This window comes from Chroicocephalus ridibundus, chromosome 1, assembly GCF_963924245.1.
Source record: "Chroicocephalus ridibundus chromosome 1, bChrRid1.1, whole genome shotgun sequence".
Taxonomy (NCBI): domain Eukaryota; kingdom Metazoa; phylum Chordata; class Aves; order Charadriiformes; family Laridae; genus Chroicocephalus; species Chroicocephalus ridibundus.
In genome coordinates, this window is record NC_086284.1 from 126,727,415 (window position 1) to 126,746,960 (window position 19,546).

General features: G+C 46.4%; 1 long non-coding RNA gene across 1 annotated transcript; it reads left to right on the forward strand.

The window, feature by feature from the left end:
- Nucleotides 1–360: 360 nt before the first annotated feature.
- LOC134522768 (uncharacterized) lies at nt 361–18,650 on the forward strand. Its single transcript, XR_010073130.1, has 3 exons — nt 361–480; nt 13,968–14,092; nt 18,360–18,650. It is a non-coding gene; the product is annotated as an uncharacterized LOC134522768 (long non-coding RNA).
- Nucleotides 18,651–19,546: the final 896 nt, after the last annotated feature.

Below are 19,546 nucleotides of genomic sequence, written 5' to 3' on the forward strand. Positions count from 1 at the left end.
CTTGGTCTTCACCGTTATCAGGCTGTAAGGACGAAGCCAGACTGGATTATTTCCTTTTCTTTTGTGAATTCCTTTTGTCTCGAGGCCCTGATGCTGTCGACAAGAGTAAGAAACTTCCCCTTGTGCTCCTCTTTGGGCTTTTTCGCCTGTTGCTTGTATCCCCAGAGCAGGCAAACTTCACACCCTCTTACCACAGACTGTATTTTTTAACCCCTGTTTCCGCAATGCATTCCAGTGAGAGATGTGTCCTGTAAGCGCTATGTCTCAGATCATGCTGCCCTCCACAAGCCAGGACTTGTGGGAAGGAAATCTCTTTGGGCCAGGAATGTGTTAACTGTTTGGAGCTGGCTCTCCCATCAGGGGCTGTGTGCTGTGCCGGGGATTTTCCACCAGCTCTGCCTGTTCCAGCTTCTCAGCTGGGTGCATTTTCCCACAAAGACACGGTCTCAGAAGTGCCATCTTCATGGTTTAGTCACTCAGGTAAAGAAAATGGTTAGACCGTGGTTCTCATACTGTCTCCCCTCTACCAGGCACTTGGCTTTATTTTGCATTATAACTGAGATGAAATATTTTTGAAAAACTATGTGTCAGCACTGAAGTATTTATAGTCATGTCAAACATTCCTGAGTATATGGGTAAAATCCAGGATAAAGTAGCCTGGTATGCCACTGATGACAAAGACGTGTTTTGCCAGTCAGAGAGCTGACAAAGATGTGATGTAGACAAAGATGGTTTTTGCCAATCAGAGAAGGGGGGGTTATTGTAACAAAGTCAAACAATATGTCATGTTTTATGATTACCTTAATAATCACATATATAATAATATATATTTTTCAGCAGAAGACTGCAGCAGGACGTAAAAGCCTAGAATTACATTTGTGAATTTGACTGGAGGAAGTTGCAGTCTGTTCCCAGGCCATGTTTATTCTCTTCACCAAAACAAAGTATTACTTAAATAGAAGGCTAGAGACACTATGCTGCAGCTGAAATATGACCCATTAGAAATGCCTGAGAAAACACAATTAAAAACTCAAGAAATTTTAAATCATTTTTCTCAAATAAAACTGGGGTAAGGGGAGGTAATTGTCTTGGTGCATCAGTTATGAATCCAGATCTTGCTTTTTAGCTGCTCATTTTCTTCATATGCTATTTGACCCTTTTTAAAGAATAACACAGTCGTTATACGTGTGCATATAAAGTATACGATAATGCATCGTTATCCTGCTTTTCCTTTATTAATTTTCTATTTCAAAATCTTCCAGCACTTGGAGTCATAGAATCATAGAATGGTTGGGGTTGGAAGGGACCTTAAAGATCATCTAGTTCCAACCCCCTGCCCTGGGCAGGGGCACCTCCCACTAGACCACATTGCTCAAAGCCCCATCCAGCCTGGCCTTGAACACTTCCAGGGAAGGGGCGCCCACAACTTCCCTGGGCAACGCGTGCCAGTGTCTCACCACCCTCACAGTAAAGAATTTCTTCCTAATATCTAATCTAAATCTACACTCTTTCAGTTTAAAACTGTTACCTCTCATCCTATCACTACACTCCCTGATCAAGTGTCCCTCCCCATCCTTCCTGTAGGCCCCCTTCAGGTACTGGAAGGCCGCTATAAGGTCTCCCTGGAGCCTTCTCTTCTCCAGGCTGAACAACCCCAACTCTCTCAGCCTGTCCTCATAGCAGAGGTGCTCCAGCCCTCTCATCATCTTTGTAAGTCCTCATCTTTGTATTCAAAAGCTGCTTGGCTCTGCTGTTCTCAAAATAATTAAGACCTCCACACCTCTAAATTTTTAATCTCATTTTTGTCTCTGTTCTGATGGATATTGACCAGCCCACTCTCACTGCCCGCTACAAGAGGAAATTGTGATAGATCATGTCTTTAGTTAGACCAGGTCTCAACACTGGCATTTGGGAATTCTTACTCCCTGATTTGCTGTTGAGTTCTCAGTGGATTGCCCACATGAATGGGCTGGAGAGTTGTCAAAAGAGTGGTTAAATCTCAGCCAGAGCTGAGAGGGTTCAAGTGGAGTCTCCAAGGGCACAGGATGATAGCCTTTCACCCATTTTGGTCTTAGTCGAATCATAGAAATATATGCATGCTTGGTCTTTGAAAAATGGTCAGTCTACTGAAAAACTAGATCTTTGATTCACTCCACATTTAGGCAAAACGTATCTTGATTCCTGGACTATAGAAATGCACACTTTCCCTTCCACCTTTCAGCTAAGGAAGAGGGGAGAACAGACATTTGAGCAAATCTGTCTATAATAGTGTAATATTTTACATGTCTGTTTAATAGACAACTACAGCAGTGAGGGAAAGCTCTTCGATCCAGTTCTTCATCTGGATTCCAACAACACTGTATCTTCTTGGGAATAAATTTATGCATGGCTGACAATCACTGCTAGGGAGTCCAGGCACTTTGTGTTGGTTTGTGGTCTGAAGGCTGCTCAGCTTCTCCATCGTCCTGCAGAGTTTGCAGATTGGATTGTGCTTTCATGATGGTTTTGGTTGATGGGTATAAGTTTGTTTTCTGGTAATGCTTAGAGAGAGGTAGAAACTTCCCAACCATAAAGGAACCTTTGGCATCCTCAGGGTCCTGAGAGCTGAGGACAGACCACTGAATGGAAAAGTTAAATAAAAGGCCGGAAAATCAGAGTTACTGCTGTGGCTCTTCAGCAGAGCTGTGTGACGTCTCACACTAGAGTGAATACTTTTCCCCTGGGTTTGTTTTTCCCTTGCTAAAGGGTCATGGTGATATTGATAATGTGCATATGGATTATTCTGCATTGAAAATTTTTGCTGTCTGGATGGGGTATACTAGTTGGGAGCACATGGGAGAATACACGTCAAACTCATATCAGTGCTGGCCCTAACATAATTTCAATTATGCTTGCAAAAAAAAAAAAAAAAATTACACAGCTTAGTCTATTTAGGTAACTGAGAAAATAACTCCTTCGGTGGTATGAATGGCATCTCCATTACTGAAATATTTTTGTCATGGCTCTAGCAATATATATATATGCTGGAAAACTCCTTTTAGTGCAGACACACCCTAGAGGGACTGGGCATCCACCTCCCTGAGAAGGTCACCCAGGTACCTAACTCTCTTAGACGCATTTGAAATCACTATCTAAAGTCTATTTTTTCTCTTTTGAAATGATGTTTTAACACATTTCTCCATGTTCCCCCCACCCCCATGAGGTCTCTATGAGAAATATGGCCTCATCTTCCCTCAATCCCAAATCCAGCCTGCCTGTTGGTCACCCTGCCTTCAGCGCTGCCTCTCAGACATACCCCAGGCAGCAAAGCTGAGGTAGGAAGCCTGGGATGGGCTGGTCTGGAGAGAAAGTGGAAGGGTAGGACTAGATTTGTCAACAACAGGCAGCAAAGCCTATGATTTTTAGCTGGCAAATAGAGGGACCCTTTAGTGAATAGACCTGCCCCTGTGATGCAAATGAAGTGGAAGATTTGCAGTGTTAAACCAGTGGGTGTAGATTTCACTTGTTTTAAGATACACAAGTCCTAAGCCTATTTTTCTCTTTCTTCTCTACCTCTGGAGCTAATGCATTTAACTCTCAAAGACGAGACAGCTGGTTGTTAGCTTCAGCTTCTCTTGATGTTCATTTTCTTTTTAAGCGAGCTTGCATATTATTCTAGCTTAATTAGATCTTTCTGCAGATAAAATCCTTGGAAGAGGTCCACCCCCCTCCCCCCATTCTGCTAGGTTTCTTGCTTGATTTCTTTCACATGTCCCTTCCCTAGTGAATACATCTGAATGTTACGTGGCGTTAATTAAGGATTTCAATTGCATATTGGTCTTTGCAAAGCTTGCCAATGTGTACCGGCAACCACAATTGATTGACAGCATACAAAGAACAATGGAGAAGCCTTAACAAGGCTTGGCAAAGCAATACAATCAGTGGAGAGCATGCAGAGGGGAAGAGCTTCACACAAGGACTTCAGGAAAATCTGTCCTTGACGACCTTTATTTCCTTAATCAACAGCGGGAAACCGTTCAGCCCACTGCAGCTGGTGATAAAGTAACTACCCCAAAGCCCACCACTTAATGAAATAACCACATGGCTTGAGGAAGAACAAGCTGTTCTGGGATATGCAGTTGTATGGCTATTCAGGGAAGTCTTAAGAAACTGTGATTCTTCCCAGCAATGGTGTTGAGATGGGAGATTTTGGTGTTGGGCTCTTCAGCTGTGCCAGGACAAGCTGCTTGTGATGCTGGCGCAAAGAGGTTTCTGGATGGGAGGTGGAGCATCTTCTTCTAGTTGAGGTCCTGACTGGTTGACCCAAAGCTCCACAGGTCAGCTATCTGTTCTGCTGGCCTCCTAAGACAAAGCTTGAGCAGGCCAAAAGAAAACAAGTCTGAATTTACCTCAACTTATGCAGGAGGTCTTCCATAGGCAGGGTGAGCTTTGGTTGCAGCCACCTGCCTTGCATGTCAGGGAAAAAGCTCATCCAGGTTCTGTCCACCAGGCACCATCCACAGGGCTTGCCTGTCTCCCATGCTGTGGTGGTCTCAGCTTCCCTTGCATCCTTGCATTCCCCTCATGTTCCTGAGGGGTTTAAAACTGCTGTACACCCTGCTTTACAGAAGAGAAGTGGAGGTACAGAGATGTCACCTATTCAGTTTCCTAAGTAACGATGAGAAATCCTGGGGCAGAAGCAGGAATTATACCTGGGTTTCCCATTGGTGTTCCTCAGGGAGGTACCTCAGGGGTTTCCTGCCCATGGTGACAGGACTATAGCTGGTAGCAGATAGTAAGAGGGCCCAGTGGTTCAGGCAAAAGACTAGGAATCACAAGGGTCTGGGCTCTGTTAGGTTTGGGAGCAGTAGCATAATGCAGCGGCATTAGAAACTTCGTTCCCCCATCTATCACCCCCATCTATTTGCCATGCCAAATGGAATGGCATTTACGTAGGCAGATCTCTGTGCCAAGGGGTCGTGTTACAGACCAGTTCTCTGCTAACCATGTTATGTTACTGCATGTTTTTGCCTCACCTGTGTACGCAAGTCCAATCCATGTTACAGCTCAGGGGACAAATTCCTCACCAAAACAGAGTTTGACCTTATGTGTACCAGCAGTAATAACCACTATTGCAGCAGGGTTCCCAGCCACGTTCAGTTTTCTGCACAGGGAGGACTGCTCACACCAATGAAGAAGGCTGCCAAAGTGAGGTGTGCACTGTAAACTTTAGTGGGGAATGATGTGCTGATCTATAAAAGTTTGCAATATCCTTTTCACCAAATGCATAATTATTATTTCTTGCCTATTTTACCACCTCCTCCCTGTCCTGCACTTGTCTCCTGCGTTGAGAAGCACAACAGATCAGGTATTTGGGTGCTGGAAAAGCACTTGGGAGACCTGGAATCAATATCTTTGCCCGCCACAGTCCTTTGCCTCTCAGCTGGGCGAACCCCTTAGGGCTCGTCTGCACCAGGTGAACTAAGTGCCTGAGAAGTTCTACCTTCTTGTAGGCAGCAGCTGGATAAATTAACCCAGGGAGAACATGGCATGACTACCTCCCCATCGATTTAGAGCTTGTCTCTTCAAGGCGTTGCCTGGGCTGCGGGGGTGGCTCAGCTGCTTATGAAGCAGTTGGTGAACCACTGTGGTTAACAACCTTCATCATTAAGGTTAATTAGCACCAGCATAGAGGGTTTTAAAAGAAAAATGGTTGTATTGGATCACTCTAAATGTCCATCTAGTCTAGCATCCTCTCTTCATTGGTGGTTAGTAGCAGATATTTAGAGAAAACTGTATGGAAAGGCAGGCATGTAATGTTATACCATTCTCTGGTGTACTTGCCAGGCTGTGGGTTCCTGAAAGCTTCCTAAAATCTTGCTGTTTTATAGCGCTTAATAGATCTGACCGCAACTTTGTCAAATCATTTTTCGAAATCTATTTTTGGCTTCCACAGGACTGTTGGCAGCAAGCTGCAGAATTTAACTATGCATTTGATGAAGCCTTTCCTTTTGTTAGCTTTGAATCTGCCACCTTGTAACTTCATTTTATGCCATTTCTTCTGCATAATCCTGACACGTGACCAAATGGCATGGAAGTGGAGGCCCCATCCCTGGAGACATTCAAGGCCAGGCTTGACGAGGGCAATCTGATATAGTTAAAGATATCCCTGCTTACTGCAGGGGGTTGGACTAGGTGATCTTTAAAGGTCCTATCCTAAACAAATCCTATGATTCTATTCTATGAAGTCTTTCTTCAGTCACCAAGAATCTTCTCAGGCTAATGTCCGATGTATAGCTGCATGCCTGCACAACTGTTGTGGTTATGTGTATGTGTCAAGGGGAGGTTGTTTTTCACTTAACCAAGTCTATACCAATGTTACTCCCAAATTTAAATTCCGATAGGCTGAATAGGTCTGCCATTGATTTAACTCTTCTCTCTTCTTGGAAGTGAAAGCTTTGCCAATGTAAAGCACCCATACATTAGTGTGACCACACTCACTCAGTGAGCAAACGTAGTCAAAAGAGCAGGTTGGTCAGCCGCAACTTTTCCAGCACTAGGGAGTTTTACCAGGGAGGTGTTTCTGCTGTGGAGATGGCATGTTGTCAAGGCTGTGCTCAGGCAGAAAACAGTCCTTTGCTGCAAGAGTGACACCAGAAAGGCAGCTCACCCCTTTGCTGTCCTGACCGGTACGTAGGCCAACAGAAGTCTTTGGTGGTCCAGCCTTTGGGGCTAAACCAGCCTGACAGGATGCAAAGCTGTCCCTCAAGTCATTTGAAAGAAAAAGCACAAATATCCTCATGAGGTCCCTACCTATACTAAGGAGTCTTCCCGCCCAATAAGTGTACTAATGACACGATGTTCACTGAAGGCCTGTGCCTATGATTTGCACAAAAATTTATGTCCCCAGACCATATCTGACAGTCTGATAAAATACTTGATTTTTCAGGAACCCTCGAGTTTCTATTAAAAGCAGTGAGAGAGATTGTGAGATCTGTTCATTTGAAATTCAAGCCATTTACTCAGGAGTCTAAATATGGAGTTGGACTTTTATTTTATGATATATTGGCCTTTGTCTTGTGCTGTCATAAAGCAAACATGATAAGCTAACAACTGGCATAAAAATTTCAGTTACTTTCTAAATGTTACAGCAGCAGAGAACGAAGTAGAATCACCAAAGGGTCAAAGGCATAGATTAGAAATATCATTAAGAAATGGCAAGAAATACTGATAAGTTTTAGTGTCTTTGTTTTATTACTTCCCTGTCTCTGTCAGGTCTGCAAACACACTGATTCACGTTTAATTGAACAACAGCTTCATTGTGAAACCTGCCGTTCTTAGCTCCAGTATAGAAAATATCTTTAAAAATACCACCCCCGCTTTCTAACATCGTACAGACAAAGAATTGCGGCTCATCTGCCATAGGATATACACCACAAGTGGCATCACCTTCCTTAAGTCTCATTTTTCTCCTTCATACATGGTGTGACAAACAGCAGTCCGGGCACCCATGTGCCGCACGTGCCTCTGTGCGGAAGGGCTGCAACAGGCCCTCTCCTTCCCCCACCGCTCTCCCACTCTTTGTGCACCTCGTGTGTCTGCCTCAGTCACGACCAACGTCCTCTGGGCCGGTGTCCCGTAGCTGCAGACTAGGGCAAGGCAGGCGATGCTGTGTGGAAGTGTGTAAGGGTGACCTTCAAGTTCCCGAAGCCCTGCCCACGCTGTGGGTTGTGGAGAAGCAAACACTCCTCCCTCCCACTTCCCTGAAAACAGCACAAAATGAAGTATGGTCTGCTTCCTTTAGCCGTGGGCTATTGTGTGCTGCAACATTCGACACGTGATCAATTATATGTATTTGATTGCTCTCATAGAAATGCTAAAGGATTAGCTAGCTCAGAGCATTTAGCCTATATTTCACTGTATTCCTCGTGAAGCTGAGCTGGATAGGAGTGTGAAAAAAACAGAGCTTGTGAAAGCCCTGCTGTTGACACAGTTTTGTCAGAAAAAAATTTTTTGTGTCTAGATAATGAATTTCCTTTTGAGGGATGCATTCCTTTGGTGCTCTTAGTTGAGGCTTCCACTGCTGTACAGGCAAGCCCCATCTCGAGTAGATCATGCAAGGGATAGAGGATAGGGTATGCAGTCCAGCTTGGTGGTGACTCAGGCTGTATGGTGCTGGCAGCTACTCAATGTAGGTAGTAGTGTGATGACCTTGGTGCAACTCCTAGGAGTGGCATGCATCTATGCAAAGTCTAGGCTTGAGGAGAACACTCGAGAAGCTCCTGATCTGCCTCCAATTTAGTGTTTGTAATCAGCAGGAGACTGCATCCATGTGCTCAGTGTTTGTTCACCTCTGCTTATTTCAATTCCAACGTGGAGGGCACAATGGTTTGGAGGAGAGTGGATGGTCCTTTAGGACAGATGATAGATACAAGCATGTACGCAGGATACCCCATGCTATGTAATATGCCCCTTTACCTGCCTCAGACCGTGTGAGATTTCACAGGTCTAGTGTCACCATAAAGTTAACTCACCAGAGAGATCTAAATTGACTTAACCAAGGCTAAAAGTGACAGTTCAGTACAGATAAGCTCTTCATTTTTAAGTTGGCTATTTGCATTAGATCAGCCTCTGTGAGTCACAGTGTCTGACCTGAACAGCCCATTCCACTACCTGGGTAAGGATTTGTCTGGTTCTGTCATTTTTTGCCATTTTTAAACTCCTCATGCAGTCAAGACCAGTAGAAGGAGGCTGGGAACTTCTCTGGAACAGTGCCACCTTCCCTCCTGCTCTCAGTTTTAACCTTTAGTCATTTTACTTTCAGCCAAAATTGCTGAAAGCCCTTTCCTCCCAATCTGTGCACTAAATATTATGAAAAGCTAATGGGAAAAGCTAAAACTCATTTGCTCAGAAAGAATTCTAACTCTCTCCTGGGGCAAATGAGAAAATGGGCAAACATGATGCATTTGTCATAGTCTCTGTTGAATACGCTATGTTTTATTCAGCTTCCTGTAAGGGTACTATAATAAAGGTCTGGGCATAAGTCCCTGACAGGTTAATGATGATTCCAACATTGTTTCTACAGGGCTTGTCAGGCCGCTGTAGTTTTCCAGATGGAGAACTCTAAGTCTGAGGAAAGGTCCAGGTCCAAGGGATCTTGGTATAGAGAGAGTGGGATGGGTGGATGTCTATGAATGTTGCTAGAGATGATCACGTCCACAGATCTCTACCTAATGACTGCACCCAGCTCTGCTGTGGACCCCATGAGCTTTGGACAGATGGGTCTATGAATCAGGGTGCCAAACATACTGTAACTATCATTTGACTTCTGGGTGTTGTGCCCAGTTCTCTAGTAAACATCTGTCTAATGTGACCAAGGCCGAGTTGCTTTTCCCCATCTCTCAGTTTCTGCATCAGGAAAAGGTAAGAAACAGTGCTTCTTGTCCTTAATATCATGTTAAAATCCAGCACTGGAAAACTTCTTATGTATATTCTGAGTGTTACTGATGATCCCAGAATGCTAAGACAATGCAGCATGGTAAGTCTAGTCCCATAAGACTCAAATATTTGTGGGTGAATTATCTATGCTATAGAGGCTATTCTCCATTTTTCTGTCTTGGTCATTCTTATGCTTTATCCATATGTGTATTTGAATCTCTCTGCACTGCCCAACCTCACACTGCCATTGGGCTGGGGGAAGAGAAAAGGCTAAATTCATGGCTCAAGTAACTACCTTGAAGCTCCTCAAGGTAGATGAGAATCCTCCTTGGGTTCTCCTTTTGGCTCCTGTGGAGTGCCTGAGGCTGGGACCATGCTGTAAAACTCGCAGGCTTTGGTGTTCCTGCTCCAGCTTCATTACTGACATGGTGAGGTAGACAAACGAAGCCACTGTATGTGCTCAAGAAGCTAGATATAGCAGTGACAGTAAGAGATGTATTTGAGGTTAGGAGAATTTGCATTCACGCTGGTGTAATAATTTCAGACCTCTGGAAAGGAATGGGGTTTTCTCCTCCTTTTTTTTTTTTTTTTTTTTTAACTGCTATAGAACAAAGCTGCATCCCCAAGAAAGCAATGACTATGAATTTGCACAAAAAGGCATGTCTGTCAGAGGGGAAAAGATTATAAAAAAGTAGTTTACTAAAAGGAAAATTGGTTTCAATGGAAAAAACACATCCAGCAAAATGCCTGGAACAATTTGACTGCAGCAAATACCTGACTTTATGCTTCAGTCAAAGATAAGCTATCAGGCTGACTGAAGAAGTAATGGAATGAAATTATACTGTCTGTGTTGTGCTGGAAGGGCAGAATAAATGATCCCCAGACTTTGCAGTCTTGAAGGCTGTGGCATTTTCATGAATTTTCTAGGCAGCATTGCTTGCAGCCAGACAAGACACCTGCTAGCTCTCTCTTCCTGTCCTGCCTCTGCTGTTTGGGTCTGTTGCAAAGCCTGATGTGGTAGGGGTAGAAGAAGAGTGCAGTAGGGCTAGATCCACAGAAAACATATCCAGCAGTGATAGAAGGGTAGTGACGAGGAAAGCCACTTCCCTGAATACTTGTGCATGTCTGGGCTCCCCCACTTCTGCTCTCGGCGCTTCTTTTGGATGATCCTAAACAAGTCCCTTCTCCTCTCTCTTGAATGGCTTCTTTACAAAGGAAAACTAAGGAGTAAAGTCATCTAATTGAACTACAAGTGTGAATTTCAAATAGGTAAACCAACTGCATTAAAGTGCACGCCTTTAGTAAGAATTAGGGTGGGCAAGAAATTAAATGTTCTTCAATTTGCTTTGGAGGTGAAGCATACTGCAGAGAATAAACATACCTTTCACTTAAAATGCCCACGTGGGGCTTTAATGTGATTCAATTAAGTTTTTTAAAGTTTTGTTAGCTTGCAAAGTTCATTCAAATCAGGTTTCCAGAGCATCTCCATGCAGGCAAACCCACAGTTTCTCCCGCTGGTGAAACGGGGGCCTTTCTACCTTAGAAAAGCAACGCTGCCAGACTCAGTTCATTAATACCTAGAAGGCACTTTGCTCTGTGGGAGGCACAAGGCAAGATGTGCATAGTTCTCTCTCGTGAGCCCAGCAGACGCAGGCTTTGGGCAGCTGCACGTGGCTCTGTGCGAGGCTCCCACCTGCGCCCCTCTCCCAGGCGCCTGCAACTAGCAAGGACGGTGCCATCACCTGCATGAAGCCATATCCGAGGTGGCAAAGCACTGGTTCCACTCTTTCTTCTGCCACCAGCTTCCCGTGCACCACATGTACCTACCATAACAATGTATATGCTTTATATCTTTAATGTGCTTTGAAGCCGAGAGGGGAGAGAGGGATTTGCAGGCCTGTTGTGAGCACCTGATGTGGGTGACTTTCCTGTGCCATTTCCTTAGGGGAACTCAACTGCAGCAGATTCCTGGAAACCTGATCCCTGAGATAAACATGGAAGAACTGAAACAGCGGTATCTGTCCAGTGCTTCAGACTTTCAGTTCAGAGGCAGGCCAGAGCCTCCCTGACCTGGAACAAGGCTGTCAGTATAAAGATAGCTCTTCTCAGTCATAGGCACCCAGTGGGCCTAGGTGGAGGCAAAAGTTACATTGAACAGCCACGCTGCTTTCAGAGTCACGAGACCTACTGACATGCATTTTCTAAGAGACTGATGACATTTAAAGCCCTTCGAGTAAACTATTTGCTTTCCATTTATAACAGGATATTCATCCCACTGCTTGTCACGGGAACGAAGCACACTCTTCCCAATGACCAAACGTTTGCCATCTGAAAGATGTTCTTCTGGAGAATAAAATATACATCTTCATTGTTAAATTCTGGCCCATCAGTAATGCTGGGACAGATTCTCTTACAAAGGTATCAGATTTAACAGAGTACCCATGTTACTAACCATACCAGCCTTTTTCCAGAGGGCATTTTGAATACAATGTAGACCAGGGCCTTTCCTAACCAACCCATTATTCAATTAATTAGCACTTATAAATTACGTATGTGTCTAGCAGAGTGCATCAATCCATGTGGCAGGCCTCTTCTCACAGTGCAGCAAGGAAGGACTATGAGTCACTGGGTCACCACAGGTGACATGCAGGCCACCTCAGTTAGTTGGTCATCTCGACTGAAAAATGAGAGGCAGTATCCATGTGCTAGGAGGCCACATCTAAAGAAGCATCTCAGAGTTGAAGATTCAGAACTCTCTATATACTCATATGTTGTAGGCTAGTATGTTGTTTGGTGGTGTTGACGTGTGGGTGACTGCTCAAATACGACCGTGACAGTAAGATGAACACCTCTAGGTGTACCTCTAGGTGAGCTAGGTACCTCACTCATCAGAGACACTAGCATGTGTCCAACTGAAGTCTATGGTCCGCTTGTTACTGCACACCCCATGGGAGGGCTGATCTGTGGGTCCCCTGAGGCTGATGGTGACTTACCTGGCAAGACCAGAAGCAGCTTTAAACCATCTTGCTGAACCATGATGAAAAGTACTAGTGCAAAGCCCAGCGCAGGCTACAGCTGTTCACGTGTTTGGCACTGAGACCTGCTCTCGCCTCTGCGCGGTTGCTGGCCTCTAAAGCTCACTCAGGTGAACTTTCAGAGGCTGCAGTCACGCCACCGAGCTGGAGGGTGAGGTGCAACGTGCCGGATGCAAACTGCTTCTCCAAAGTGAGACACAGATTAGGTTTGGGACTACGCCCAGTTTACTTAGCTGTCACTTGGGAAATGCCAAGGCAGCAGGCTGCTGGCACCCGGAAGGTCACATCGGTCACTCTGTACTTGACCTGTTCGTAGGCCCTTTTTCTAAATATTTGCTACTGACCACAGCTGGAGATGACATAGTGAATTAAATGGACCTTTGGTGCGTTGCAGGTCTTATGTTCTTACAATTGACAAAAAAAGCTTGTAATAAAACTGGTTAGCTAAGGCCATTTTGGTATTGAGTGTTCATTTGTGAAGTGCTTAGAACATCGGGTGATAGTAGCTGATCTCTGATTACCAGTAGCGACTGCTTTTTCAAAAGGAAGTACGGGTGGGGAGAAAAGGGAATTTCTGTTCAGCTCCCGATCCTGGTTGCCTGGGGAATACTTTTAACATGCAGAAGAACAGATTTGCATGTTGGTATTTTGGGGATGTTTCCCATGAGGAAAAAAAAAAGTACAACTCAAAACTCTAGCTGACTTGCGGGTCTTGTCACGATTATATCCTCCAACGGTTTGTGTTATTCAGCTGATATATAGGGTTTGAATAACAGAAAAACAAAGGTATCGCCTTATGTAAATAATAGCAGCATTGCCGCATGCGCTGTCTTCCTCTGTCTGTCCCATCATTAGACCAGACGTGGTGGAGTGATTTGCTTATGGTCTTCCCTTCCCTCTGCCCGTAACTTGTGGTGTCTTATTCAGCCAGAATTGATAGTTTTTGAGAAAAACGTGATGGATCTGCGGACACCAGTGGCACAAGTGCTGAGCTCCTGTCATGCCTTTGCAGAGCGGATCTGCTTTGATGCAGGTCTGCTACAAACGTCCATGTCAAATGTACCCTGGCTATCTGAGCAGAAAGGCTGAACTGTGGAAATTCAAAGCAGATTTTCCAAGGTACACAAGCATCTAAAAATACAAACTGAGGCCCATCCAGCTTTTCAAATCATCTGCACAGGTCCGGTCCTTAACTACTACTGATTATAATGAGAAAGGCTTCAGTGCTTTTTAAACTCCTTTTGGATGTGCGTCTGCCTCCTTTGGCCTGTGTGCAAATGCCTCTCAGGCTGTGTGATGTGCTGCAGTCTGCACAGGACTTGTTAAAAGAGAAAAGGGAATTTCGGACTCCAGCGTGGCGACCACAGCACCAAATTTACATCAGGGTAATGAAGACAGGCACTTGCCATTATGGCTGCCTGATGTCTTTTGTCATAACTGGATGTTGAGGACCGGAGAGAGAACCTCCAGTCACAATGTGTTTTATTTTACATACGTTGTGTTACTGTGTTGCAGGTGAGAGTGCAGTGTTGGTCATCGCAGGATGTTACAGTGGAACCAGACAACCAAATCAAAGACCACCAAGAAGCCCACAGTACGCAGCAGGCTTCCCAGTTTGCAGTGTCATCTACCTTCAGTTGGTAAGAACTTGTAGTGTGGACAATGCTGCAGTAATCTTTAAAATTATCAGACATCTGTGAGTTGTTTTAGGGAAAGGACCTCCCATGAGGAGAATGAGAAAGGCCTCTGGCAGGCACTGTAAATCATGTAGCATCCCACTATGGCCCTGACTGAACAATTAAAAGATGTTTAGGAACAAGTCAAACCCTAACTTACCATTCCCATTGCCAGCTCCTGTGTGGTGCTGCTTAGATAAGTCTTGCTCCTGATGGCTAAAGATAGAAATGTTTTTCCACTCTGATTTTGTTTTTCTTTTAAAACTCTGTTAGAGCAGGCCTGAAAATAGTTGTGGAGTTTATTTAGTTCTTGTTCTTCCACTTGGTTTCGTGCTGGACGTCCCAGACTGGCTGGCCCTGGACACAGCGGAGCTCTAACTGGGGCAGCTGAGCAGGCTGGTGCCCAAATACAACCTGCCATCAGAAACCCCCTACTAACCATGGTTAGGAGCGAGTGGAGAGTGAAGCCTTGTGATCTTGCTGCCAAGACAGAGAACCAATGACATCCTGTTTTAATGGTGCATAGTGCTGCTATATCCAGTAGGAGCCGAATGGGGACCATTTTGTTTGGACCAGTAGGGGTAAAGCCAAATCAGTCCCCCAGACTTGCAGCTGCTGCCTGCATCGGGAACTCCCAGAGCTGCCTGAGCTCGGTGGCTGTGTACCAGCAAGCTGGCTGACGCTCCAGTAAGGGCTCCAGGTGCCGTGCCTGTTGTCACAAAACATGTGCTCTTCTTGCCAGCTTCATCGCTAATTCCTGGGTAATGCTGCATCCCTGTGTGGCGGTCACTTCCAGATGTGCCAAGGAAAACAGGGTGGATTTCATGGAAGAAAGTATTTTCATCCTATTTTCAGTGAGGAGATGAGGGTCATTTTTCCTGCATCAGGCAAAAAGAGAAATTCTGGCAATATAGTTTGACTTCTGCCTCACAAGTTGTCTTTGCCTCCATCAGAACAGTGTTGATAGCTGGAAGGCTTCACTTCTGGTGGCTGTGGTCAGCCAGAAGAACTCTATACCATCCACCGTAAGTATTTATCTCAGTTACTGAACACCAGGCACACAGCACACTGTCTCCATCTACAAGCCAGTTCACCCCAAAAACCATCCCTTGTCCTGCACCTAGTCTCCAGTTCAACATGCAGTGAGTCCTTCCTTGATCACTGAGGATATAGGCCTCTCCTGACAGGATTGGTCAAAAACTTGTATTAATTGGTTGTTGTTGCAGGAAATAATAGCTCAGCTCATGTAGGTTAAACCAAATCAGGATTGAAATGCTTTATTGATTTATTAAGGACATGTAATTAACTGACAATCAGTGGACTATACATTCAGGATCTATGTCAGCAATACAGCAGTTCAACTGCAACGTTAGACACTTATGAAACACTAATGAATTCCTGCAAGCTCCTAAACACACTTCTGTAGCTAATCCCCAGAAGTTCTCATCCCACAGACGCAGGCACCCACCCCTGTCTCACTGGCAGGGGGTCACTTCAGGGAGGGGGGGGTCCTCCCACTTACATCCTGCTCCCACTGGGGTTGTGGACACTCCAGCTCTAGGAGTGCCCACGCTACTCCCTACAATCAGCTAATGCTCCTGCTGGTGGGAAGGCACCCCAGCAGGTCACCCACACCCACCCAAAGTGTGGGTCCCTACATGCTGCACCCCACGGGGTCAGGCCACGCGCTGGGTGCCGGCTGCTGACAGTGTCTCATGGGTGGGGAAGCTGCTGCGTCTGGTCTCGGCAGAGGTCGTGATGTGCCAGTCTGGATTTCGACTGCTGCTCTGGTCCCAGGCTGAAGCCTCTCCCTGCTCTGTTACAAATTGTTAGGCTTCTTTATACAGCTTTACAGACCAGCTCATTCTTTGTTTCAAAATTGTCTTTCTCATTCCCTGGTTACCCTTTAATCCAGCTGATGGCTGCCATCCTCTTTAGCATGATCAGTTGAGGACTGATGGTTGTTTCCCTCCTTCAGCAAGACCAGCTTTGGGCAAATGCCCTCTCAGACACTTTTGGGTTTTCCATCCACAAATGCTGTTTACAGTCACTTATCTATCTTAACAGCTGTTGTTTTCCACATTGTTTTGCCAAGGGTGAGCTGCGCAGGCATCTCCACAAGTTATATTACACAACTATCAAATTGATACTAAAGAAAAGAATACTGGCCCCATGACTGGATTTGGGGGGAGGTTATTTCTATACATATTTACTTTCTCAGTGCCTACAAGTTGACGATTTTTTTAACTTACTTACCTCAGCTCGCATATGCAATTAATCTGTTTGAATGCAGTCATTGTGCTCAGAGGATCAACCACACATGTCTGTAAGCCTAGGTCCCACATCTGTGGCAGGGACAAGGAGGGGGAGAGGAAGACTTGAAAGCTGTTTTTGTCATACCGTGTTCTGGGAGACTACAGACCCTGCTTGAGGCAGGGTAATGCGCCGCAGCCCCTGAGCGGGCTGCGTTTCTCCTGAACCTCCCAGGGAGAAAATCGGAGGACAGTCCTGAAGGCGGGTCTGGGAAGCCGGTATGGGGACCATACTTGCCTCGCTGGGACGATGAGGGCAGTTCCCGAGGGTCTTCCCTCTCCCCTTCAAAGCCCTTTGCCGCTCCCAGAGTGGTGTAAGATGCCCGTGTGCCACCCTGCTCACAGTCTGCAGGGCCGTGGCAGCTCTCGCCGCCCGTTTTGTTCCTCTCCCTCTCTCACCTGTTGTGTGTGATGCCGGCGTGGTGCCAAGCTCTTGAGCAGCTGCCCTTTTCCAGTTCCCGGGCATGCCAGCCCCAGGAGGCCCAGCCCCCTTTGTCTGCGGTGGCAGCCCACAAATAGTAACTACTTGAGGCCATTTTGCACACTTCTGTCATCTTATAATTAACACTCGGTCCCACAGTCTGTGAGAGTCCCTCCCCCCGCCCCGGCATCCCTCTCCCCTTCCTCTGCTGTGTATCGCAGCATCATCCACAGCCTCCTTCAGAGGTGTTTCTAGATCACACATCACCCAAAGTTCCTGCATGTGACTGTCTCATTTTCCCCCACAAATGGCATTAATGAACAGAATAGTCACCAAGCTGGACAAATGCTCGCTTTGCTTTGCTCTGTGCTAGGCCCTTCTCTTTCAACCCTACATCAAAAGGAATTGTCCGCCCTCCTGCCCTGTAGTGGGACACCTCTCCTTGCCCTAGGGGCTTTCTCCCAAGCCTGCAAGGCAGGAGACCCAGAGGACGCTGGGATCTCACCGGTGGCTATGCCCAAACCCACTGGAGAAAATCAGAGTGCTCTTCACATGCTAACGCCTCAGGGCAGCGAGATAAACCTTTAATAGCTTCCATCTTGCAGGTTGTTCCTTCCCAGGTGGTGCTGCTCAGTTTTCCCCAGCGCTGTCCTTCCTCCCGCAGCTAATCTGCTGGACATGGATAGCTTTGCACATTTTGTTCTTGGCAGTTTCAAATGTTGCCTCAGGCCCTTATCGCTTTAAAAAATCAGATCGTATAGTGGTGGCCTTAGAGACGGCCTGATTGATATCTGAGCAGCCAAACAAACAGTAAATTTGAATAAAATTTGGCACCCTGTTGCCTATGAGTTCTGCTGCTTCTGGGAGGATAATTCACCAACCCCAAGTGAAGCGTGTGTCCTGAGTGTGCATGGGGCTGAGGCTTCAGGTGTCTGGAAGAGTTTGCAGGAATAGTGTCCAACCCTCATGGAGGGCCATTCCATTCTGGATCCTGCATGCCCCATCCTGTACAGTCATGGGGATTTGGTATCGCTGGCCACGGCCAACCCAACGGGACTTCTCTGTGTATTTATACAGAAGTACAGAAGCTTGCAGGAAGAGGCGAGAGTTTCACGATGATCCTTAAACAAACACCGATGAAGCCAGGAGCCCCTACAGCTCAGCTTCCACCAGCACCACTAGAGCCTACAGCGACAGTGAGAACATGCTCAGAGGAAGATGATGTTTCTGGGTGGCCATTTACTGTGTAATCGTGATACAATTGTTTAGATATTCTCTAGCCGCTTTCTCCAAACTCATTCTCCCTGGTATTAGGACATAATGCTGTGGGGGAGTGGACTCCCATTCAAAACTTCCCGGGTTGGAATGTTGCCGTGAACCTGCCAGCATATCCCATGCCTGTTTGACTTTGGCTCGGGCAGAAGGCAAGGAGGGGAGGGCTGCACCGACTGCTGCTGCACGTGCCCTGTCCTGACCTGTGTGCTGTTTTCCTCTGCAGACCAGATGAGCTGAGTCCTGGCCCACCACATCCAAGGGCAGGCTGCCCGGTGAGTAGACTTCATGCGTGGGTGACACCACTGTGCACCCACACCTAACTCCCAACCTGCTGCCCTGTAGCATACCTAGGTCATAAATTGCACCCAGGGCACTAGAAGGAGAGCAGGACCAGTTCCCCAGTGGCCAGTGCAGACTTGGCGGCCCAGCGGCTGAGAGAAACTGCCTAGTTGGCCACAGCGGACACTGCGCTGAGGTCTGGGAGTTAAAAATGGGTGTTTTTTTTCCTCCAGCAGTGCTCGTCTACTTATTGGCTTGATTGCAATCACAACCGCCTTAACTTGTAACTGATACTGTCCTCCCTGCTGCGCAGATGATGTTCTCCTGGGTATCAGATACTGCTGTCTGTGTTTGCTTTTGTTATCGCCCACCATCAGCAGGTCTCTTTAAAAGACCAGCTCTGACCAGACACCCAGGAGAAGAGAGAGATGCCATTTACTCTCTTCCCTTCCCACCGATCAGCCCTTTCCCATCACACAAATGCCACTGGGAGCTGATTCTCCCAACCTAGGATGAAAATCCATGTGGGACATCTGGCTGGCTCCCTTTGATGGTGCACAACGTATCGTGGAGCCTTTAGCAAACTGGACACTCCCGGTTAAACCCACACAGCCTCCCAGGCACACGAGCTCTCCACACCTCCTGCATGATACCCCTCCTCTTCCTACCCCGCAAGGCTTTGAGAAGCCTACAGCTCAGGAGGCCACGCTCAGCCGCTGACACGAATGGTGGCATTACCTTGAGGGTGTCCGGCTTGTGTGGACCCAGTGTGGCTCCAGCAAGCTAAGGCTGATGGCCTAAAAAAGCAGGGGCTGGTTCTGGGCGGTAGCCATGGATCACTTGGAGAAGGGTGCCATGTCGTGACTCGTCCCCTGATGGCGAGCTTAATGGCGTTGGGAGGGTGGGAGGCGATGGTGGCCAGACTACTTCTTCTTGAGACCCGAGAAGAGTATGCTGAGGTGGGTTGGGTGGCCCTCAAGTTCAGGCCAGGCCATTCCTGCGGGCCACCTGCTAGGTGGTGCCAGGGAAAGGACCATCTTACATAGGTGTTCATCCCGATTCCCAGACCAAGAAAAGAAAAAAAAAAAAAAAAAAAAAAAAGGATGGATTTAAAAGTTGAGAGAATGTATC